Source organism: Tachypleus tridentatus, chromosome 3 (genome assembly GCF_004210375.1).
Source record: "Tachypleus tridentatus isolate NWPU-2018 chromosome 3, ASM421037v1, whole genome shotgun sequence".
In the NCBI taxonomy this organism is placed as follows: domain Eukaryota; kingdom Metazoa; phylum Arthropoda; class Merostomata; order Xiphosura; family Limulidae; genus Tachypleus; species Tachypleus tridentatus.
Window position 1 is genome coordinate 26118572 of NC_134827.1, and position 25303 is coordinate 26143874.

General features: G+C 35.3%; 1 protein-coding gene across 3 annotated transcripts in view; it reads left to right on the forward strand.

Annotated features, from left to right (window-relative positions):
- The window catches only part of LOC143246573 (solute carrier organic anion transporter family member 74D-like), a 203073-nt gene that overhangs the window by 41226 nt on the left and 136544 nt on the right, over positions 1 to 25303 (forward strand). For 2 of the 3 annotated variants that reach the window (XM_076493510.1, XM_076493508.1), the window contains exon 2: positions 11553 to 11833. The exons of the other annotated variant lie outside the window; for it this stretch is intronic. The gene's annotated coding sequence lies outside the window, so the exon portion shown is untranslated. The remainder of the gene's footprint in view (positions 1 to 11552; positions 11834 to 25303) is intronic. 3 annotated transcript variants of the gene reach the window in all.

Below are 25303 nucleotides of genomic sequence, written 5' to 3' on the forward strand. Positions count from 1 at the left end.
TTTTACCAACGAATAGTGCGACTGACCGTCACATTATAACGCACCCACGGCTTAAAGGGCGAACATGTTTGGTCTGACGGGGATTCGAAACCGCGACCCTCAGATTGCGAGTTGAACGCCTTAACCCATCGGACCAAAAGTGTCATTTACATGGTAAAACAGATATTTTAAACACGTTACTGCAATAATTTGGCGTAGTAAGTCGATATTCGTAAATGTTTTAAGTATTATGTACTTTATGCATGCTTTATAGAAAATATTAATTGTCTTTCTTTTCGGGTGTCCCCCCGCTAGTACAGCGGTATGTCTACGGATTTATAATGCTAAAATTAGGGGTTCGATTCTTTTCAGGTGCTGGTTATATATATCAATAAATATATATATGGTTCAGTTTATGTCTCGTTGTAATTGGTCATCATTATTTTCATTCATATATTCTAATGCTTTTAATTTTTAATCAATGGGCTAAGAAACAAAATAAGAAATATTGTTATTTGCACCGGTGAAATATGAGAAACGTTTCTTACTAATTTAAGAAATCACTAACGCTAATTTATATCAGAAAACAAACGAATGACAGGTTTGCTTATAAAGTGTATAGACACATAATTACAAGATTCCATTATCTTGAAATACTTTTGAGCAAAACATTAAAATTTCCAGTCAGTTGGAGTAACTCTTGAAGGTGTATTTTTGTGTATATAAAATTACAAAAATTAGGGCGAAATTACAGTCCTAGTCTTACAAAAATACCTTTTGTTTTATACCAAAACCACATTGTTCTATCTGCTCTGTTCGCTGCAGGGAATCAAATCTCTAATTTTATAGTTTTAAGTCCGTAGTCTTACCACTGGATAGCTACGAAGCTTATACCCTTTGAGAAATACACGCTGGGGAACAGAGAAATGATTTACTTATGATATAAATGGGTAGCGTGATTAGTTTACATTATGAATTAGTCATAATACTGAGTGCGTTATGAAAAGATTTGTAGTGTGAGTTTCAGTTTGTGTTTCAGTGAAAACTCATGGGGAAGCTATAAAGCGAAACGTTAAGTGTTTAATCAAATAAAAACAATATTTTGGTGTTATAAGTTCCTTTATTTCTAGCATTAATAAACCTTCTATATAACAATATGCACTACAGAAATAAAATAATAAATCTGTAGGCTTATAACGCAAAAAAAAAGGGTTTATATATTCCTAGTGGGCACAGTACAAATAGCCCATTATGTATCTTGACATATAATTCCAAACAAACAAATGCTTTATAATATAATATAATGACTGACCCGTTATCTGTAGCAATTTATCACACAGATGGAATGGAATTTGGAATTTCGCACAAAGCTACTCAAGGGCTATCTGTGCTAGCCGTCCCTAATTTAGCAGTGTAAGACTAGAGGGAAGGCAGCTAGTCATCACCACCCACCGCCAACTCTTGGGCCACTCTTTTACCAACGAATAGTGGGATTGACCATCACGTTATACGCCCCCACGGCTGGGAGGGCGAGCATGTTTAGCGCGACGGGGATGCGAACCCGCGACCCTCGGATTACGAGTCGCACGTCTTACGCGCTTGGCCATACCAGGCCTATCACACAGATACTATACAAAATTGATGTTTTTTTAACTTTAATCATAATACATATATATATTCAGTGATGTCGAGAAACCCACTTGTAGAGAAAAATATATATATAAAAACGGCTCGTTTGGGTTGAGAAAATATTTTACGTAGAAGGTCGAAACGTTGTTCGCTCTTCTGTGTAAAATATTTTCTCAACCCAAACGAGCCGTTTTTACATATAATTTTTTCTCTACAAGTGGGTTTTCTCGACATCACTGATTATTATTTCATCACGGCGATTGTACGAGAAGTGTAAGTGTTTGTGTTTTTCTTTGTGTATTTGTACTTACCTGTTACCATTATGTCTGAACTAACATACCGTACACCACTATTAACAGTACACGCTCACACGATCGTTAGGAAACTAAGAAATTTAAACCAAAGAATTATCAATAGAAGAAATGACATCTATTTCATTCAACAATGTAGAAAGGAACAACTAACCCCTAATTTTGTAAAGGTAAAACTTTCAAAAAAAATTAATAAATACACAAACATTATCCAAAATTTACAGAAAAAACTACTTAAAGCCATGTTGAACACGAAATACAAAGAACTACATGACTTACAAAAACAAGAAATGAATCTAGACCATCAACTGGCATGCTGCATTAAACCAGAGATTTATGGACTTATACAACGAAACATAAACCAAATCAATACTAGGAATGATAGAGACAAAAAGATCTGCCACAACAAAAAACTAGAAAACTAAGATGCAAACAACAGAAAAGACATCACAACAAACCGTTGACTAACCTCATAATTAACAGATCCGACCGACAATTAAACACAGACGCGATACATCTACTTAACAAAGGACTCAACTTCGCAATAGCACCTAGGTACATTCCAACCATAGAAATCAAAACATGTTTAGAAGATCTAGCCAGGAGACTTGTGATACTTTCTACCGAAAACAAAAACAAGGAAACAACCAAAAACAACCAACAGAAACCTTTGTGAACCTGACGATGTCCGAAGAAGGTCGAAACGTTTTTCTCTCTCCTACGTAAAATATTTTCTCAACCCAAACGAGCCGTTTTTCATATAAAATGTAAGAATGTTGATACGATTCTTTCAAGGTGACCCATGTATTTTTTGGGCCTAAAGCATAATATCACTGACTAGAGGGATATATTTTTGAAATGCCTATCAAGTATCTAATATTTAACTTTTCTAAACGGAAGTTTAACATAACATGGAATGAACACGTCCACGGGTTAGCATTCCAAAGTGTGTCTAAAGTTCCCTGGTTTGCGGCCCATTTCCACCAAAATTGTGCCCACCACGGGAAATTGAATCTCGAGTTTTGTAAGTCTATAAATTTATCACTGATCTACGGGTGCTCACAAAACGTTAATTATGACCAGCGAAACTGGAACCCAAATTTTAAACATATAGGTATCACTAATTCAATTTCCATATTAAACCTAACGAAGAAAAGTTCTTAAACATATAAGCATAATTAATTCAATAGCTATATCAAGCCTAACGAAGAAAAGTTCTTAAATATATAAGCATAATTAATTCAATATATATATTAAGCCTAACGAAGAAAAGTTCTTAAACATATAAGCATAATTAATTCAATATCTATATCAAGCCTAACGAAGAGATGTTCTTAAACATATAAACATAATTAATTCAATATCTATATCAAGCCTAACGAAGAGAAGTTCTTAAACATATAAGCATAATTAATTTAATATCTATATTAAGCCTAACGAAAAAACTTTTTAAACATATAAATATCATTAATTCAGTTTTAATATTAAGCCTAACGAACAGTAGTTATTCAAGACGTCACTATAGAAAATATTTTTGTTTGTTTTTTTAACAGAGGTTTTATTTTGCACGGTAAATGGATATTGCAATTAAAAAATTAATGCTGTCTTGGAATTTGAAAAATTGCTTCTCTTATGTGTAATCGTAAAAAAACAACGCAAAATTGCCCATAAAAACTGCAAAGCACAAAACGTGAAACCTTAAATTTGTATGTATATCTTCATCGGAACAACAAAGCTACATACCAAAATTTGATAAAGATCCATCCACACGAGGTGAGGTGGTGGAAAGAAACCCAAAAATTCCCATAAAACCACAAAACGCAAATTAAAAAGAAAATATTTGGATGCATCTCTCCATACACTTATTGAACCTTCATAACAATTTTGGTAAAATTTCATGTACATCTTCCATAGTAGTTACACAGACATACAACAGACAGTACTGTTATATTGATATAGATCCTAGGAGACGCGTGAAATAGAAGAAAGAAGCAATAACCATAACTTTTACAGGTTAAGACAAAGTTTAAAGCTGCATTAAAATGGAGCCCGGCATGGCCAGGTGGTTCGGAAGCTCGTCTCGCAATCTGGTAAAAGAGGAGCCCAAGGGTTGGCGGTGTTGACTAGAAGATGCCTTCCATTTAGTCTACCACTGCTAAATTAAGGATGGCTAGCGCAGATAGCCCTCGTGAATTCAAATCAAACCAAACTGAGGATTATCATAATATAAAGTGCACAAGATGGTAGGTTATACAATTTTTGTTCGAGACGTACTACTCGAGTTAGCTTGAGAAATGGACAACAGGAATTAGTACATAATGTGGGTATTGATTAGCATATGCCAGTTTGTTAGTTTGTTTGTTTTTCAATTTCACGCAAAGTTACACGAGGGCTATCTGCGCTAGCCGTCCCTAATTTTGCAGTGTAAGACTAGAGAGATGGCTGTTAATCATCACCACCCATCACCAACTCTTGGGCTACTCTTTTACCAACGAAGAGCGGGATTGACCGTCACATTCTAACGCCCCCACGGCTAAAAGGGATTCGAACCCGCGACCACCTGGCCATGTCGGGGCCCACATTAAAGTTAGCTTTGATACTTCATTGACTCGATCGTGGAAAAATGATATTTCGAAGGAAACTGTTTGTACAGAAATATGGAAATGTCTGTACTAGAGGTCGTATATAAAATTCTTCATTGTAATAATATGATATAAGGCTTAGAAATATGTGAAGAAATCGTATAAAGATATGCAGAGAATTCTGTATTAATTATCTTATACAAAACTCTTTGTACTAATAATACGATATAAGCCCTTGAAGTGTGTGCGTGAAGAAACTCTACATACATAAAAAGGGAAAATGCGAAGTTAGTAGAGATCGTATATAAAATTATTCATTGTAATAATGTGATACAATCTTTGAAACGTGTGAATTAACTGTAAACAGATATAAAGGGAATGCGGCACTAGAGGTCGTGTCCAACTGAACTATTTACAAACATAGGAATAAATCAATATGTAATTTGCTTGTGAAATGTTCCACAGTTTTGAGATCAATTTAATAATCCAATCAAAATTCACATGCTTACACACGTGATTTTCTTTAACTGAGAATTATTATATTTCGTTTTCTTTGAGATTAATGCATTAGATGTGACAGTTGAACGACTGGTTGTTTACGTGAAAAGAGGATAGGCTAAAATGAAAAGTAGTACAAGGAAAGCGATCTATAAATAGATGTAAGGTGAACTGTTATTGGTCCAGAAGGCTGACGACATTTGTATCTGCAGTAAAAGATGTCAACCGATTCTCCTCGTGCTTTGGTTTAACAGCAGTAAAGTATCGAATTGTAGCAGCTTTTCAAAACACAGTGTATAAGAAAAAAGAATAACATTGGTAAATTAGCCTTCTTTCGTGTCTATAACAGTTGTTGTGAACAGATTTCGAAATTAATGTTATTCTAACAGCCGCTAGTTGACTTATTAGTGGATAGGCTGACACGATAAATTGGTATCGAAACATATGTTATCTCTCAGCTGCTAGCCCCCCGCTAGTACAACTGTATGTCTACAGATTTACAACGCTAAAATCAGCGGTTCGATTCCCCTCGGTGTGCTCAGCAGATAGCCCGATGTGGCTTTGCAATAAGAAAACACGCTCAGCAGCTAACTGCTGTAAAACGTAACACAAGTATTTTGAAATTTATATGAATTCATAATGTTACTTCGTTCACCAGTCACAAATATATTTATATACGTCCAGAAACAACCTGATGTTATTACATTAACCAGTTATCAGAACCTTGCTCATCCTCACTGTTCATAGCGTTACTTCATTCACAAACACGTCACTTTGTATACACATAAACATTACGATAATTCATCATTAATTCATTTCTCGCTTTTTTACACATGAACACTACAACAGCTTTAACACACATACACATGAACGCTGCAACACTACTTAATTATTCAGCTATAAAGACACTGTTTTAGACACACACAATACATGAGCTCTACAACACTACTTAATTATTCACTTATAAATACACTGCTTTAAACACACACAACACATAAACACTACAACACTACTTAATTATTCAATTATAAAAACACTGTTTTAGATACACACAACACATGAGCTTTACAACACTACTTATTCCGTTATTCGTCACATTATAACGCTCCCGTAGCTGAGAGGGCGAGCATGTTTGGTGTGACTGGGATTCGAACTCGCGACCCTCAGATAAGTGCCTTAACCACTTGGCCATGCCGGGCCTTATCGTGGTTTACTTTTGACTAATACTTTCATTTTCAAAATCATTAATAGTGAAGTCATTAACATTCATTAGCAGTCCTTTAACAGGCCCGGCATGGCCAAGCGTGTTAAGGCGTGCGACTCGTAATCTGAGGGTCGCGGGTTCGCATCCCCGTCGCGCCAAACATGCTCGCCCTCCCAGGCGTGGGGGCGTTATAATGTGCAGTCAATCCCACTATTCATTGGTAAAAGAGTAGCCCAAGCGTTGGCGGTGGGTGGTGATGACTAGCTGCCTTACCCTCTAGTCTTACACTGCTAAATTAGGGACGGCTAGCACAGATAGCCCTCGAGTAGCTTTGTGCGAAATTCAAAAAAACAAACAAACCCTTGACGCTGCTACACGTGGAACGAAGTGTATTAAAATTAGTTTGTAATTTAAAAGTTAGTGTTTGAAGGAAACTGAATACATCTAGAAATATTCCTGTTTTATTCAATAGAAGTTCACTTAACGAAACTGTTTAAATAGCGTTTTTTTTTACTGTGTTTAGAATGGTATTAGTATTTTTTTCTCAGTGTCCCTTCATTCACATTATGAATGCATAATATACTCGATTGTTCGCAAATGTCTCAAGTGAGGTTTACACCTGATGCTCCGTGGTATTTTGTACAAATGAACTGTAAGCTTAGGCTCAAAGATGTCAACGTGCTGTTTTGAAGGCTTGTCACGGACGGAATCTGGGATAGTTTCTGGATACAAATAAAAATGCTGACCAACTTTGTTTACAGTTAGTACGAAGCCAGAGATGATAAATAATAAAAATTTCATTCAAATCATAATGTAATTTCAAAATCATTTCAAATAGATGTTAACCTGAAATTTACGAAAAACATACATAAAACATGTTTATTTTACTAATATGACCTGAAATTTTCACTGTTCTCAAAGAAGTGGTTGCTACGCGACTTTGTATCGGTTTAGTTTTTTTGTTTTACTATTAATTTGCTTATTTGTTTTAAGACTACTTTTATAGTAACAGCGGCGCTGTTTTACAGAATTACCTTTGAGAATCAAAGAAAAACAACAACATGAAACATTAGTAGCACCAGTTTTTCGATTTCCTTCTCCTGTTAAATGAATTTCAGATTTTGTTACAATGTTTAGCAGCAACAGAAAACCGAGATCAAAAATTGACTTCAGTAACCGAAGTCGCAACAACCGTTATAGTTCTGTAGCAATCCAAAGCAACTTCTCATGACATATTTCCATTCTCCTCTGTTATATAGGCAGGTAGTTCAACAATCTATAAGTGTATTTTACATCAATAGCAATCTAAAGCAACTTCTTATGACATATTTTCATTCCTCTCTGAAATATAGGCAAGTTGTCCAACAATCTATAAGTGTATCATAGATCAATAGCAATCTAAAGCAACCTCTTATGACATATTTTCATTCTTCTCTGTAATATACACAAGTAGTCCAACAATCTATAAGTGTATTATAGATCAATAGCAATCCCGAGGAGTTTCATCTGATATATTTCCATTTTTCTCTGTAATATACACAAGTAGTCCAACAATCTATAAGTGTATTATAGATCAATAGCAATCCCGAGGAGTTTCATCTGACATATTTCCATTCTTCTCTGTAGTAATGGTAAGTTGTCAAATAGTTAGTATTTTAAGTGAATTACAATACAAAGGTCTTCACTGGAGTGAATAGATCAAGATATCCGAAACTTGGAAGTTGATCTTTCTGACAGTGTACTTTGTTCAGGTTACGCTGTTTTTGATAACAAATACAGGGTAGCCCAAAGCGTAATGAACTAATTCTTGTCAATATTAATTTATTTCAGATTAGTGTTGTACGTGTACATGTGGGTAGTGCATAAAATAACACACATGCACAGTCTGAAAAAGAATCAACACATTTGATGATGCGACTCAAACACATTCCTCGTATAGAAAATACTTAAATGCAAAGCGGTCAACTTTTAGAACATCTATAATATGCATCAGGGAAAATGTTAGTTAAGTTGACTCCTTCACATTTAAGAAATGACAACTTGTCCAAGAAACTATAAGTTATAGTTGCAATATATGAAAGAAAATGATTATTGTACCATTTGTTGTGAAATAAGTTACCACAGAAAGCTTACAAAAACTCCAGATTACCTGTATAACTTTGAATCTCAATACGAAAGCCTGTGTCTTACATAGCCTGAGCTATCTGAAACTGAGAAATTTGTCTCCAGCTTAGTAGAAAAAAAAAACAATTTGACTTGTTTCTCTTTTATCCACTTACGATAGAGCGAAAAGTATAATATGCGAGGCGAATACCCTCTGGGCTGCTTTTAATCCAAACCATATGTTGAAACGTAATCGGTGTTTAGTTTATTACTATTGGCCAATAGAATATCACTGTGTGATGTTAAAGTCGTACACTAAACTATAATCACGTTTTAATGGTGTTTTTGGACATTGTGTTGAGTGAAGTGATGCTTATATATATATATATACACACTCTTCCCTGAAATTCAACATTGCCAATAAATATATCTGTCTGGAACACCTGTCGTGAACTTTTGACCGAAATTGTAAGTTAGTGTGTTACTGGGTGTAAGTAATAATGGTCTTCCGCCTTAATGTTTCATCATTTTCTGCCAATAGGAGAAACATAAATTATACATTTTTTGTGTGCTTGTTTATAGGGGTTGCAGACGAAAATCTCAGCAAGCATTAAAATATGTATTGGTTCTATAGATGTCATGGTTTAGTGGTACTCGTACGATAAATTCAGTCTAATTATTAAATAAGTTACTAATCTATTATATTTATAATTAAATCATAATTAGTAGTTAGTCGATAGATAAATTTTCAGTTGGCAATTTACTTGCTGTTTTCTTCAGGGAATTCTGGGAAGTGGCGAAAGGTCCGTATTTGCCTGTTGAAAATTGAAAACCTCTTGAATTCGAGTCAACACGTTTCAAATAAACTGCTGTGTATTGTCAGTTATTGTTTTTATTGTCAAGTTCAAATTTATTGCTAACTGTAAGGTCAAGATCTGTAAAAATACCTTCCATTATCTTGCACCTACCCAAGCGCCCCCAGTGGCTCAGCGGTATGTCTGCGGACTTACAACGCTAAAAACTGGGTTTCGATACCCGTGGTGGGTAGAGCACAGACAGCCCATTGTGTAGCTTTGTGCTTAATTTAAAAAAACAACAACAACAAAAACCTGTCCAAGTTTCATGGATAAGCCTGGAGGAAAAAAAAAGCATTACGAAGTTTTAATCGTGGTTTCGTTTATTTAAGATATATTCAGGATTGTTATATTAATGTGCTGTAGAATACATATTTGTTAATTAGTATTCTGTAGCAGACAACACTTTCCTTTCTGTCTTGCTTTAAATTTGCCGATGTGAATGCAATAAAAAAGTGCACGTGAATTGGAGATCCTTGAAAAATGTAGTAACGATCCGCCTACTGGCTACTCCTGATGTAGAACAGGGAGTTATAATGATGTCTTTCAAATGCACTTATATATATGTAAATATTCTCTTGTTACCCTATTTCAATCGTTTTTGTTTTGACACACGCATGCGCTTTGGGGTAATATTAACTTGAAAGATATTGCTCATTCTGGCTGATGAAGTAATGTCTTAACTCAGTTTTATAATGGTAACAGCGGGACTGCTAAACAGCAGCTATTATAAAGTTTACTAAAACATAATTATTGAAAAACTGATTTCAGCTCTGAATAAATACACAATTTAAACTATGACTAGTTTTCAAATGTACGATTGACGACATTAACAATAAAAAAGAATAATGATGAATCATAGATTAATAACACAAGTGTTAAAAGACAACTAAAATACGACATTTACTTTAACACTGCAAGGAGTTTAGTCGTGTCTTTTCGGTTTGTCTTTGGCCAATGTTACCGATTAGAGGTGAAATTCTCCGAAACCGGTAGAGTTAAATGACAAGTGATGAATCTAATCATAAATTGGGTTTTATTGTAGTTTTTAGTGTTTGTATGTTTGTAGTTAAGCACAAACCAATACAATGGGCTATCTGTGCCCTGCTCTCTGTGTTATGTGAAATAGATTTTTAGTCTTAATACAGAGCCACCGACTGAAAACAAAAATTAGGTTTTCTTTAATACTGTGTGAAGAATATTTTATTTTAAAAATAGATTAAATGTTCTTACAGGCTAAGTTGTAAAGCTGAGGGTTTATTACATTAAAATCGTGTCTAGATATCCGGAGAAGGCAGAGCACAAATAGCCTACGCTGCAGATTTGTACTCAACAATAAACAAACAAAATATCCATGGATCAGTGAAGCTTCGAGCAAAAATGTAGCTGGTCAGGAGTTTAGTTCTCGTATTTTCAGAGTTGTAGTTCCACAAATTAAGTCCGGCATGGCCAGGTGGTTAAGGCACTCGACTCGTAATCCGAGGGTTGCGGGTTCGAATCCCCGTCACACAAACATGCTCGCCCTTTCAGCCGTGGGGGCGTTATAATGTGGAGGTCAATCCCACTCTTCGTTGGTAAAAGAGTAGCCCAAGAGTTGGCGGTGGGTGGTGATGGCTAGCTGCCTTCTCTCTAGTCTTACGCTGCTAAATTAGGGACGGTTAGCGCAGATAGCCCTCGAGTAGCTTTGCACGAAATTCAAACCAAACCAATCCACAAATTAAACTTACTCCACGAGATTTACCTTGTTTGCGAAATCTAAATGTACTTTGAAAACAGTCGACATTTATTTTTACGCCCAAGACAAACGTGCTTTTACTAATTTGGAAAAGTTTGTCTCTTTTGCCCAAGGTAAATATATTGTAATTACCTTAGTTTTTTTTTTTTTTTGCGCATAAGGTAAGCGTATTGTCATCATTTTGGAAACTTCATCCTTCGACACAATGGTTCCCAACCAGGGGTGCGAGATAGCGTTTTTTTGGCCACCTTCACCTTTATTCTTAAATAAATAATTTCTGTGAGGGGTGCGAGAACATATTAAATTTTTTTTAGGGGTGCGGGGCATAAAAAAGGTTGAAACCACTGCTTTAACATGATGAACCAGGATTAAATAATTAGATGGAATTTGTTTTTACATTTTATAAAACAATTCATTAAACATTATGTTAGGTTTAACTTGGAATGAAAGACTTACAGTCATGTGAAAAAAGGGTGTTCTAACTTTTTCACATGACTACGTATTTTGATACACGCTCACATTAAATCACCCATTTTCTCTCTCGGCTGGAAAGCATTTCTAGTTTCAGAGGTTACATTCAATACATTTCAATATCAGGTTCTTCGATTTTATTAATTTTTAAGTTTATTTAATTTTTTTTTTAAATTTCTCGTCAAGTTCCACGAACTGACTGGAAGCTTACTCGAGGCATATTAGTCACAGACGACCTTCTCGGGTGAAGTCTAGCCCCAATTGTGAATAAAGAGGAGACACCGGCGTGGAAAGTAGGGAAAAGTGTTCGTATACACGTGGGCGGGGAGTCGGGCAGTCGGGTAATATGCAGCACGCCATAGAAATCGGAACAGTGAGAAGTTGGTGTACAACCACGTAAGATCCGCGGTCTCACCGGCAGCCAGCCGTGCAAAGAAACTCGAAGTGAGGCAGACCTGACGTGTGAGGTAACTTTCCTATCTTGTGCTCTCGCTTGTGATTCTACAGATGTCAGAAATTATATAAGTTTGTTTTCTTTCCTTTCAGTTTTGTCCTTTAAGTGATGTGGTCTGAATAAGTACAGTAGAAGAGTTTAGAATAAATAATTTGATGAAAACAGAGTGTAACATTTAAAGCAGAGAGTTTTGTTACCGTAACACGTTTTTATAGATGAAAACAAACATGATTAAATCCCAAATTAAAATACAACCAGAATAGTGCATAGCTGCTGATCATTTATCAATTGTTATTATTAGTTTTTGTACTGAAATTTATACGGAATTTTGTCGATATCTTCGGGTCAACATATAGGGTGTTCCATAATTAATATACTAAAAAGAAAACTTAATAGCTTTTTTATTATGTGAGATAACAACAAACGTTTTTAAAATGTTCTGAATGCATATACGTTTTGATTTATTTAATCAATAAACTTCTACGTAGATAAGACAGCATCATGAATACCAGGTTTCAGTCCCTCAAGATCTCTTGGTTTGTTACGGTAGACTTTTGTTTAAAGAAAAAAAGAACAACTAAAGATAAATGTTCAAAGGAGTGAAATCAGGAGAACTCGTCAGGAGTTGTTATTTTACTGAAAAATAGGGTCAATTCTGAAATATACAATAGAACACATTCATAAATAAAAATGATAAACATGATGAATAATAATGATGGTAATTGGCTAAAGTAAAACTTACACGCCTTCAGAAGATATTTTTCTTTTATTGTTATTTCAAATAATAAAATATTTATTCAACTTTCTTTATAGTATGTTCATTTCGTTTAGAGTTTCTGCTTAAACTTTGTAGACGCAGAGCAACAATGATTTACTCAGGAAACGTGTATTATTAGTTTTAATTTGGTGTTAAAAAAGATACAGACTAAACTACCTACTTGCGTGTTCTAACAGTGCAAGACTAAAAACAGTGTCACCGATGTAGCAGTCTATTAGGTTTTTGATTGGTCCTGAAAAATTATATACTTGTATTATTTTAACGAAACGTTTCAGTATTGGATCGTTTCGTTACTGAGTGTTAATTGGTGTTATTGAAGAAAATTGAAATATGATTCGTCTTGGAGAACTATATCTCAGTTTACCATAACGAAACGTTCCATTTCTGCACCTTGGTGCTATTGAATGTTGGAATGTGTTCTTTAGGTCGTTTCATTTACAGAAATCAATATTTTTCTGTTTATCGTTTGGATAAGCTCCTCAGTGTACTTTTCGGAATAAAAACAAGATAAAAATAAGAAAACAGTGACCTTAGTAACGCTAGTTTTATCTCTACTTTCCAGCAAGTGTAAGAGAATAAAAAGTTTCCTCGTTTTTAGTAACGAAGAACTGCAGTTCCTCTGCTCATGGCGTAAAGCGTAGAACGAAAACAGGTCACTTAGGACTGACTTTTGCTCGCATAAAATTTGTTTGAAACATTTCGAAGGGATTAGCAGTTTGTTTGTAACAGAAACATGCTGAAACTGCGTCATTCATTAAGGTTTTAATATTTTTGAGATCAATTTGTTTTGAGTTATAAAGCGATATATGGAACGATAATTTAAATATTTTGCGAATCGAGGTATCCGTCCGAGCGTTCGTCTTTTTACTGATTTAAAAGCTGTGCGTGCAGGTAAAGGCATGAATAATACTGGTGCCAAGTTTATTTCACAAGCAGGATATTCTGCACAAAATTATCAGGAATCAATTACACTGTCCTTCACATTTCAAAATGTAAACCAACTTAGTGAATTAAAACGTATGTTTACTGTATGTTACTGTTGAACCGCTTACTTAGTGAATCAAAACGTATGTTTACTGTATGTTACTGTTGAACCGCTTACTTAGTGAATCAAAACGTATGTTTACTGTATGTTTACTGTATGTTACTGTTGAACCGCTTAAAGCATGACTTAAATAATCAACAGTTACTTTTTGTGGTGGGTGGTGTAAGTAGCTCAGAGTTTTGGTGGGTGGTGTAAGTAGCTCAGAGTTTTGGAGGGTGGTGTAAGTAGCTCAGAGTTTTGGTGGGTGGTGTATGTAGCTCAGAGTTTTGGTGGGTGGTGTAAGTAGCTCAGAGTTTTGGTGGGTGGTGTAAGTAGCTCAAAGTTTTGGTGGGTGGTGTATGTAGCTCAGAGTTTAGGTGGGTGGTGTAAGTAGCTCAAAGTTTTGGTGGGTGGTGTATGTAGCTCAGAGTTTAGGTGGGTGGTGTAAGTAGCTCAAAGTTTTGGTGGGTGGTGTATGTAGCTCAGAGTTTAGGTGGGTGGTGTAAGTAGCTCAGAGTTTTGGTGGGTGGTGTAAGTAGTTCAGAGTTTTGGTGGGTGGTGTAAGTAGCTCAGAGTTTTGGTGGGTGGTGTAAGTAGCTCAGAGTTTTGGTGGGTGGTGTAAGTAGCTCAGAGTTTTGACTGTGAGTGAAACTAAGAGTGGAACACGGTTAATCATTGTAAAGGTTCATTAAATAATTTAAATCGATAAATTAATTTAAAAATACCCCTCATTCACAAGTTGCAACATTTTTTCCCCAACCAGATACAAATATTTGAGAACACGATTTGAAACAATTTGAAACATATCTATTATGTGGGATCAGCCGGAACCGATAATCAGCTGATTTTACAGAAGTGATTTTGGTGGAACAGCTCGTCATCTCTCGTAAATATATCGTCCATTTTAAGAAATATGTAAGCACTAAGCAGTTGAGTTTACAGATTTAATTGAGATACAAAAATAAGAGAGAGAAAGAGAAAGGTTTGTTTGTACAATGGGCTGTGTGTGCTATGCCCACCACGGCTATCGAAATACAGATGCTAGAGTTGTAAGCCCGCTGACATTCCACTGTGCCACTGAGGTAGCAGAGAGAGTGAGAAAACCAAACACGTGAGAGAAATGCATGGAAATAGACTATTTCGTCAGAAGTTTGTTAAAACATGTCAAATAAAATTCGATTTTACTGTGTTATTCTGAGATCGAGAAGAACGTAAGCACAAACTTGTGGTGCGGTGCATTGTGCTAAGTTCAGGACATTAAAATTGACAAATTGTCTTGAAAAACTTGGACAGAACTCTCAAACTAGTTACTTCATATCTCCGGCAGGTTTACTTATTTTCTCGTCCTGCTAACAAATGCCTGTTTACAGTGAATGTTGTCTGTTTCATGTTGGCCGATGACATTAAAGAATTTATTAAAATATGAAACCAGCAAATATGATATATACATCGCTTAAAAAACTGATCGCACCTTAGAATAATTTGCTTGGGTCATGCATTAAGTTACGGTCATGTTTTGTTTACTTTTTTTTTCTTGTGACAACAGTTGTTGACATGGGTTGGGGTGGAATAATGGGGTGGAATAACTTATTCACGCATACGTTTTTGATGGCACATTTTCTACTTTCGTTACATTGTATGAAGGAATGGGCTTCCTTTCGACCTCTTAAAGGGATTTGTTTCCACACTAATCTTGATGTTAAATGTGACGCATACGTTTGTTTTTTTGCGAATAGGTTACAAATAGCATACGGTGGCGACAGAACACCTTAAGATGGTAGATCAGCCACTGAAAAATAACATAAGGAACAAAAATAATAAAAGTTGCAGGAATCTCTTTCCTTGACATATTATATTATAGAAGTACCATAATAAACTCGTCTCGGAACACTGCGCAGGTATGCACCGAGTAAGAAACGTCACGAGGAAGTAGTGCAGAAATGACGTAATGAAATCGATTTCAAGAACGTGGTGCATGCGGGTGTGAATTCTGTATGATATACGCTTGCGCCACACGCGGGTTCGTGCAGCTAGTGTGTTTATACAGCACGAGGAGAAACGTTCACCTCATTACTGGAAGGTGTCGTTGACCTCTTATTGAAATCACGTGAATCCTAATAAACCATTTTTGGGTGACAATTAACCTTAATTACACCAAAAGAATAACAGTAGATAAAAATCAACATAGACACTAGGACCTGATAGTACTACACGTGTTAGATCTAGAACTCAGAGTATTTGATTACGATAAAGTGAAGTTGTGTTAGTTCACTGACGTTGAAACAAGAGAAAACCTTAATGATTTTCTCTGACAATAAACCTCAATTACAATAATGTATGTAATGTAAATGTGAAAAAAAATCTGCGAAAACTAATCCATAAAAAAGAGAAATGTGTATGCAACTTTCTGAATAAAACCGTTTTATTTGGGTTTTTAGTTTGGTTTGGTTTCAATTTCGCGCAAAGCTATTCGAGGGCTAACTACGCTAACAGTCCCTAATTTAGCAGTGTAAGACTAGAGGGAAGGCAGCTAGTCATCACCACCTATCGCCAACTCTTGGGCTACTCTTTTACCAACGAATAGTGGGATTCATAGTAACATTATAACGCCCCTACGGCTGAAAAAGCGAGCATGTTTTATGTGAGGGAGATTCGAACCTTCAGATTGCGGGTAGAGTGCCTTAACCAACTGGCCATGCCGAGTCATTTCTTTGGGAGAAATAAACGATAAAGATCCATAAACGCCCAGATTAACGCCAGAACGTGAACAAAACACTGCTCAGTCACTTGAATTACGGTTTATCTGCTTTGTTTTTTTGCTTTCACCAGAAGCTGGTGAAGTAGGTAACTAGTTTGCCTTTCAGTACTCGAAAAACCTTTAATACTGATTATTTAATATTTGTTTTTAATTAATTATTTATCAAATAGATTATGGTTTTTCAATTAATTTTCTATGGAGAAAGTTTTTATGTTGTTGTTAAGTGCCCACGAGTTATTTCTGACTTTCATCGCGCGAAGTGAAAATGACACACACTAAGGTTCTCTAACCTTTCAGTAGTGTCATCATATCCGGAATTTTCGGAGGCTGTGTTGATCCTACTTCATGGTTATCAGGGCTGAAAAAACAAACAACAAAAAAAAAAAAACAACAAAAACAACCTCTTCTAGTTCCGCCACAGTTCTTTCGCCCTCAGGGTGCCGAGAGAGAAAATTTAGATCACGACCGGTAAGAGAGAAGTGAAAGTTAGCCAGAGTCGTCCATATGCCTTGTTGCATATCAGGTCAAATCTGATTTATGGCAATGACGAAAATTGTGTCAGATATAAGTCTTGTCCTCGTTTGGAAACATGATATTACATATTACTTTTGCTTAACCGTACTCGCTTACGTAAGGATGCTCTATTTGCCTCGATTAGTACTAGCCTTTATTGTTACCTTTATATTTGAAGCTCCAATAGTCCTAACTAATTGAGTTGCGTACGTGTGTACAAGTGTACATGTCTTGCTATCCATGTAGTAATTCTTAAACGTATATTACAACTGAATAAAAAATATTTGAACTCTTGTGATTTAGGTTCTTGAAACTCACAATATTTAAGAGAAGAAAAACATATTTTTTCCCCAAAAGAGCCGGGAGCGACACCAACAAATACGGATCGAGGGGAGGTTTGTGGATCTCTCAGGCTTCAACAAACCTATTTGCTTTGAAACTTGTGTGATTACTAGTTGTAGCGAAGGATAAGATATCGTGCTTGGGTATTTTTATTTAACTTAATAAACATTAAAAGTGCAATAAGTATACATATAAGATCCCTATATTGTTTTGAAGATTTCTACAACAGTGGTTACCCAATTCGTTCTAATGCTGAGGAATAGCAAATATTGGTAATTTTACAAAATTAGAGGAGGGATGAACCTCATCATCCTGCATTACATACTTTATATCATCCTGCATTGCAGTTTTGCTTTTGGTGTTGATTGATCAAGAAATTTAGAAATGTATACGGAACACACACACACACACACATACTAACGTTTATTTATCTAGATATCAAAATTAGTCTACAGCAATTATATAAATTCAGGTTTTAGACATTTTCAAAATGGGAGTCTGGAATGAATCTATGATTTTACATGATGAACGTGAAGAGATTTCACAAGTTTTTCATACTGGAATTATAGAGGTTAATGAAAGAGTACCAGAGGTTTTCTGTGTGGTAACGTGTGTTGCTCCCATAATGAATTTCTTTATACGCAATTCTATGAAATTCTTATCTGTTCGTTAAGAGTTATTATCACTTGTACATGAAGCTTAAATTATGAAGCTAGAATATCACACCATTAGATTAACTTTTGTTTTTAATACTGTTAGATAATGTTGTTATTTATTATACGTGTGTATGACGACCAGCCCTAATTTTCAGTATTACACGTTGTGTGACTATCTACATTAACTTTCAGTGTTACATGTTGTGTGACTATCTACATTAACTTTCAGTGTTGCGTGTTGTGTGACTATATACATTAACTTTCAGTGTTGCGTGTTGTGTGACTATCTACATTAACTTTCAGTGTTACATGTTGTGTGACTATCTACATTAACTTTCAGTGTTGCGTGTTGTGTGACTATCTACATTAACTTTCAGTGTTACATGTTGTGTGACTATCTACATTAACTTTCAGTGTTACATGTTGTGTGACTATCTACATTAACTTTCAGTGCTGCATGTTGTGTGACTATCTACATTAACTTTCAGTGCTGCGTGTTGTGTGACTATCTACATTAACTTTCAGTGTTACATGTTGTGTGACTATCTACATTAACTTTCAGTGTTACATGTTGTGTGACTATCTACATTAACTTTCAGTGTTACATGTTGTGTGACTATCTACATTAACTTTCAGTGTTACGTGTTGTGTGACTATCTACATTAACTTTCAGTGTTACGAGCAAAAATATTGAGAATTATGAAAACACTTTGTTACTTGTTTTTATTGCATGTGTTAATGTGGAAAGAATGGTGGGAATAATAGAATATGATGAACATCGATAAAGTCGTTTAGGCCTAGGGAGTATTTAGATTCTCCGTAAGGAAGATTTGGGTAAGGTTTTATTAAATAAAATAAAACGACTTCCTTTGTTTATAACAAGTGTTTACAAATGACGGTTAAGGGTGAATAGTGAGTGATTCGTTTACTTTTACTTGAAGAAAAAAATTATTCCCGTGAATTCATTTACATTACATTTTAAACGATTTGAACTCCAAAGCCAGATATTACGTCATGGTAAGTGTAAAAACGGGTTTCCAATGGATGGATATAAAGGTTTTTGACTCTATCGACTTACCATTAGGGATCGTCTTTCTCTCTTTCTCCTGTGCTTGGTTTTGGTGATTAGAAGGTCAGTGAACTCTTTTTGGTAGTCCAAGGTCAATGACGTAATGAAAGGCGGGCCCCTGAATGACTTTTACTTTTAAACTTTTAGTCGTCTTTCCCGCGTTTTGAAGTCATCGTTGTTAGAAGTTTGAAACAATGGAAATTTGAGCAAGTTGAATTAAGTCTCAAAGGCAGATGAAATACGTAAGTCCTGAGTTCTTCCTTTGTTTGTACAGTCCTGATTATACGGCATGCTCCTGTACGTTTATCATTTATTATTTGAACATTTTTTGTTTTCTTTTTCTATATTTCGGATAATTATGCATTCACTTTCACCATCTTCCGTACAATACTGTGTACTTTATATTACTCCCACCATCTTCCGTACAATACTGTGTACTTTATATTACTTTCACCATCTTCCGTACAATACTGTGTACTTTATATTACTTCCACCATCTTCCGTACAATACTGTGTACTTTATATTACTTTCACCATCTTCCGTACAATACTGTGTACTTTATATTACTTCCACCATTTTCCGTACAATACTGTGTACTTTATATTACTTCCACCATCTTCCGTACAATACTGTGTACTTTATATTACTTCCACCATCTTCCGTATAATACTGTGTACTTTATATTACTTCCACCATCTTCCGTACAATACTGTGTACTTTATTTTACTTTCACCATCTTCCGTACAATAATGTGTACTTTATATTACTTGCACCATCTTCCGTACAATACTCTGTACTTTATATTACTTCCACCATCTTCCGTACAATAGTGTACTTTATTTTACTTCCACCATCTTCCGTACAATACTGTGTACTTTATTTTACTTTCACCATCTTCCGTACAATAATGTGTACTTTATATTACTTGCACCATCTTCCGTACAATACTTCCACCATTCTTCCACCATCAATACAATAGTGTACTTTATTTTACTTTCACCATCTTCCGTACAATACTGTGTACTTTATTTTACTTTCACCATCTTCCGTACAATACTGTGTACTTTATTTTACTTCCACCATCTTCCGTACAATACTGTGTACTTTATTTTACTTCCACCATCTTATGTATCACAATGTGTATTTTTAATGTTAAACTAATATAAGCATTGTTTGATCAGTTTAATATAATGAATGTTAATACTGGGTTGTTGTTGTTTTCCCCAAATCTCACCATTTCTTCTCAGCATATTAAAAATAAAACTGGGGAGTTTACAATATTTGATGAACAACTTTAAACAACATAAAATATCGGTGTTAAAGTGTTATATGAAATATTTTTAGCCAGGCTTTCTAAGTATTTGCTAAGTTTTGTTTTTTTGTAGTTAAACAAAAAGTTACACAATGGGTTATAGGTGCTGTGCCAATCATGAGTATTGAAATCCGGTTTTTAGCGTTATAAAATAACAGGTAATTTTAGTTAAAATTATTTGTTCTTTCGTAGTGAAATAGTGATTGTTTGTTTATATTAAAACAAAGCCAGATTGCGTTATCTATTGCGTCCACCACGGGATATTGATCCCTCTGGTTTATTTGGCCTTCTAAGTCCGTAAACTTGACGCTGTCCCATCGGAGGGTCCCCCAGTGGCACAGCAGTATATCTGGGGACTCACTTCGCTAGAAACCGGGTTTCGTTACCCGTGGTGGGCAGGGCACGGATAGCTCATTGTGTGTAGCTTTGTGCTTGGCTAAAATCGATCGATCAATCTAACCCATCGAAGGATGAAACGGTGATACGTTCGCAAACAGTTTATGAACCTTCCTATGTGTCACTGGATAGAAATTATGAATATTATGGAGAAAAGACACATCTGCGATCCTAGAAAAAAAAAGGTTTATATTTATGTAGATTGTTACATAATTCCTAAAAGAATAACAAACGCAACAGTTGAAAATTCTTAAAAGTTAGACTAGTTTTAAGTGTTAGTGGATTGTCTTTTTGGAAAATGAAATTTAAGTAAAGCTATTTCCGACATAAAATGTTGGAACGTCTCCAAGTACAATTTTAAGACATGTCGAAAGTGTTACTTTAGAAATAAACAGATAAAGTGTAGTAGACAATTTTGTAAGTTCTATATTCTAAGCATTATATCATAACCATTTTCTCTAAGTGCAAACCGTTGTCCCAAACTCTTATAATTTCCCAAGAAATATCAAGTATTTTTAAGTTTTCGTTAATTAAATATACTAACAAATAATTTTATCTTTCCAATTTTGAGTACCAAATAATGTCCCTACCTTATGGTAATAGAAGGTATGAAACATGATTCATATATTATACCTCAAGTAAAAATGTTTTCGCGTTTTTTTGTTCTCAAGAAACTTTCAAAGTACTTTCTGACGATCAATGTTTAAAAATTATACTCCGCCCATTTTGCTTGAGTAAAAAGTAAATAAACTCCGCCCGTTTTGATCCAATAATAAAAAAATTAACCACGCCCATTTTGATCCAACAATAAAAAATTAAACTCCACCCATTTAAATCCAATAACAAAAAATTAAACCACGCCCATTTTGCTCCAAAAAAAAAAAACTCTATTCAATCCACTCTAATAATAAAGAACCGAATTCCAACCATTCTGCTTCGGTCACAAGAAATCTAATTCACTAATTTTGCTCTAACCATCGAGAATCAAACTCCGTACTTTCTGCTTCAGTAGTTCTGGACTGACGACGCTGATATTAGGGTTTTGATACCTCTTGTGACAGAACTCTGGTAGCTTTTTGCTTAACGATACCATTCCAATTCAAACTTGTTCGTCGGATTTACAACCCTAAAATCAGGGGTTCGATGGATTCAGCAGATAGCCTGATGTGCTATAAGAAAACACACAGAGAAAAAACCTGCTCCAATAATAAATAATCGAACCCCGCAAATCCTTCTCCAATAATAAAGAATCAAAGCCAACCCATTCTTCTCGAAGATGCCAAAAGCACATCCTAAAGCGTTGTGTTAAACACCTTCAAGACTGTTCTACTCATACACTTCTCTAACGTTTCACCTGATTTAAAAACACAGAAAAGTGTTGTTATCTGCTGTATGTGGTCAGACCTGCCCAATAATATTTTTAACCCTTTGGTTTACCAACATGGGCACATATGGCCTAATAATAATCAATTTAAAATCAAACATATATTTTGTTCTTCACGCATCACAGGCATATTAGTTGCAAATAAACAAGAGGCGGGAATATAAATCACGTATATCTCTATCTGATATGTTGATAATAGGAGTTAAAATTGTTACCGGAGTGCATAGAAAGTTACTATATCTTAAGTGGTTTTCAGGCAATACACTGTCATTGGGTAATAACCCATAAAGGCCGTAGACTAAAATTTGAACTGGTGTCTGGTTGCAGGTTATAATTATTGTTTATAAACCCTAACTGGTCGTGCTATAACACGAAACTAAGAATGCTGAATCATTAGTAACGAAAATATCCATTATTAACTTCCGCTTCCGCATACTGTTGCATCTAATATCTAAACTATTACCTAATACAACATTTTCAGGCTGACAAGAAACTCCAGTTCTTTAACCCCCCCTTTTTCCCACCACCCCATGCGTAAGACACTTCAACTAAAGTATCATCACGAACAAACCACTAAGTAGTTTTTGAAATCGCCCTAGGCAGGCAAGAAAGTGACACGTAATTGAAAGGGTTTAAACCACGTGGTTCTATGCTTCAAGAAGAGCAGCATTGAGTTTGAGAGTAAGCGAAAGTCGAAAGCAGACACGAGGACTTTCCCGATTCGAACTATCATTTTGTAAGTAAATAAATTGCCGAATTTGCTGATGACGTATTAATCTACAACTTGTTCGTGACCTCGCATTTAGACAACTTTCTTAAATTGTATCCTAGGCCATATTACATCTAAAACTAAAGCCGTAAATATATACTTGTATAATAATAATAATTTATCAAGCCTTATATAAGTTCTGGATAAAAACCTATTATAAACTTAGACATAGTGAAACTAGAAATACGTGATAATTGGTACAGATTGTTAAAACTTTTGTCATTGGAGTATTTTGTATCACTGGCTGAGCAATTAAAGCTATCTAACGCTATTTAGAATTTTGGATCACTGACGAGAGGAAGGGCAGCCCGTCAGCAGCACTCTGTTACACATCGTCCAGTGTAAAGGATTGACTGCCATTCTTATCACGCATAAAATGTGGGGAATATTTTGTAGTATGAGAGGAATCTAAACCCGATTTCACTGGTCCAATATCCCTAAGTTTACCACGGGGCCAACTCATACCTCATTGAAATACATTTTACCAAGATCTTTCACGTTGTGTATTTTACTTCGGTTTCAATTGTTAAGTTTTATGAATAGCAACAAAGTCTTGCAAGTTTTAATAAATAATAATAAGTAAATAGTCGATCATCTGGGTGGGGTAATATTGATTGTTATGCTAAATTCAGATCAGTAGAAGTTGAAAATTGTCCATATATATTAAATAAATGAGTTTTATCTTTTACAGTTGACTTGATATTAGAAACGGTTTGTTTGTAATGATGTACAATGGGCTACTGTGCTGTAACCATCACGGGTATCAAAATTTGATTCTTAGCGTTATATGACCGTAAAGTCATCGCTGTGCCACAGGGGGGAGCCGTGAGGAAAGGAGGACATAGTCTGAATTATTAAAATATATACAAAACATTCAACGTTTTTGTAATACTTCTGTACAGATGTTTAGGTTTTTGACAGTATTTGTTTTCAAGTATTTCTTGAATTGTTGGCTTAAGGCCAATAGATTTACGTTATTTAAGTTTGCTTGTTTTAAAGAGATGTTGTTTGTTTGTTTGTTTGGAATTTCGCACAAAGCTACTCGAGGGCTATCTGTGCTAGCCATCCCTAATTTAGCAGTGTAAGACCAGAGGGAAGGCAGCTAGTCATCACCACCTACCGCCAACTCTTGGGCTACTCTTTTACCAACGAATAGTGGGATTGACCGTCACATTATAACGCCCCCACGGCTGAAAGGGCGAGCATGTTTGGCGCGACGGAGATGCGAACCCGCGACCCTCAGATTACGAGTCGCACGCCTTAACACGCTTGGCCATGCCAGGCCTTGTTTTAAAGAGATATCAAATAGTTTTCTGCCATGAATCAAGAATCAAAGAGGTATCAAACAAGTTCTCTGCCATGAATCAACAATCAAAGAGGTGTCATACAGTTCTCTGTCATGAATCAACAGTCAAAGAGATGTCAAACAGTTCTTTGTAATTAATCAACAACCAAAGAGATGTCAAACAGTTCTTTGTAATTAATCAACAACCAAAGAGATGTCAAACAGTTATTTGTAATTAATCAACAACCAAAGACATATCAAACAGTTCTCTGTCGTGAATCAACAAACAAAGAGATGTCAAAGTTATTTGTAATTAATCAAAAACCAAAGAGGTGCCAAACAGTTCTTTGTAATTAATCAACAACCAAAGAGGTGTCAAACAGTTCTTTGTAATTAATCAACAACCAAAGAGATGTCAAACAGTTATTTGTAATTAATCAACAACCAAAGAGATATCAAACAGTTCTCTGTCGTGAATCAACAAACAAAGAGATGTCAAAGTTATTTGTAATTAATCAAAAACCAAAGAGGTGTCAAACAGTTCTTTGTAATTAATCAACAACCAAAGAGATGTCAAACAGTTCTTTGTAATTAATCAACAACCAAAGAGATGTCAAACAGTTCTTTGTAATTAATCAACAATCAAAGAGATGTCAAACAGTTCTTTGTAATTAATCAACAATCAAAGACATATCAAACAGTTCTCTGCCGTGAATCAACAATCAAAGAGATGTCAAACAGTTCTTTGTAATTAATCAATAATCTAGGAAAATAGGATGACAGCAAATCAAGTTTCATCGTAAGCTAAATACAAAGAATAATTTAGCGCTGTATTTTGGATTCGCTGATTTCGGCTTAACGAAATCTCTTGCTCAGTTTAACGTACCTAATATTTTGGTTTTCAGTGCATGATACACTAAACTGAAGTTTTTTTGTGCCCGTAGTAAGTCTACATACAGCGAATAAGAACGCGTGCGTGTGTTCCACCTCTTATCTTTACGCTGTTTCGGTCAATTGTGTTCGATGCCAGGACTTCTGCTGTGTGGCATTGTTGTCAAAATCGTACTAACAGGTTTTCAGTCATTGAAAAACAACGCGAGACTCGGTCTTTTGATATAACACCTGTATGGTACAACTTCGTGCTAACTGATCATTGACCTTAGGCAGGTTGTTTTTGAAGACATTTTTTTTTTTTT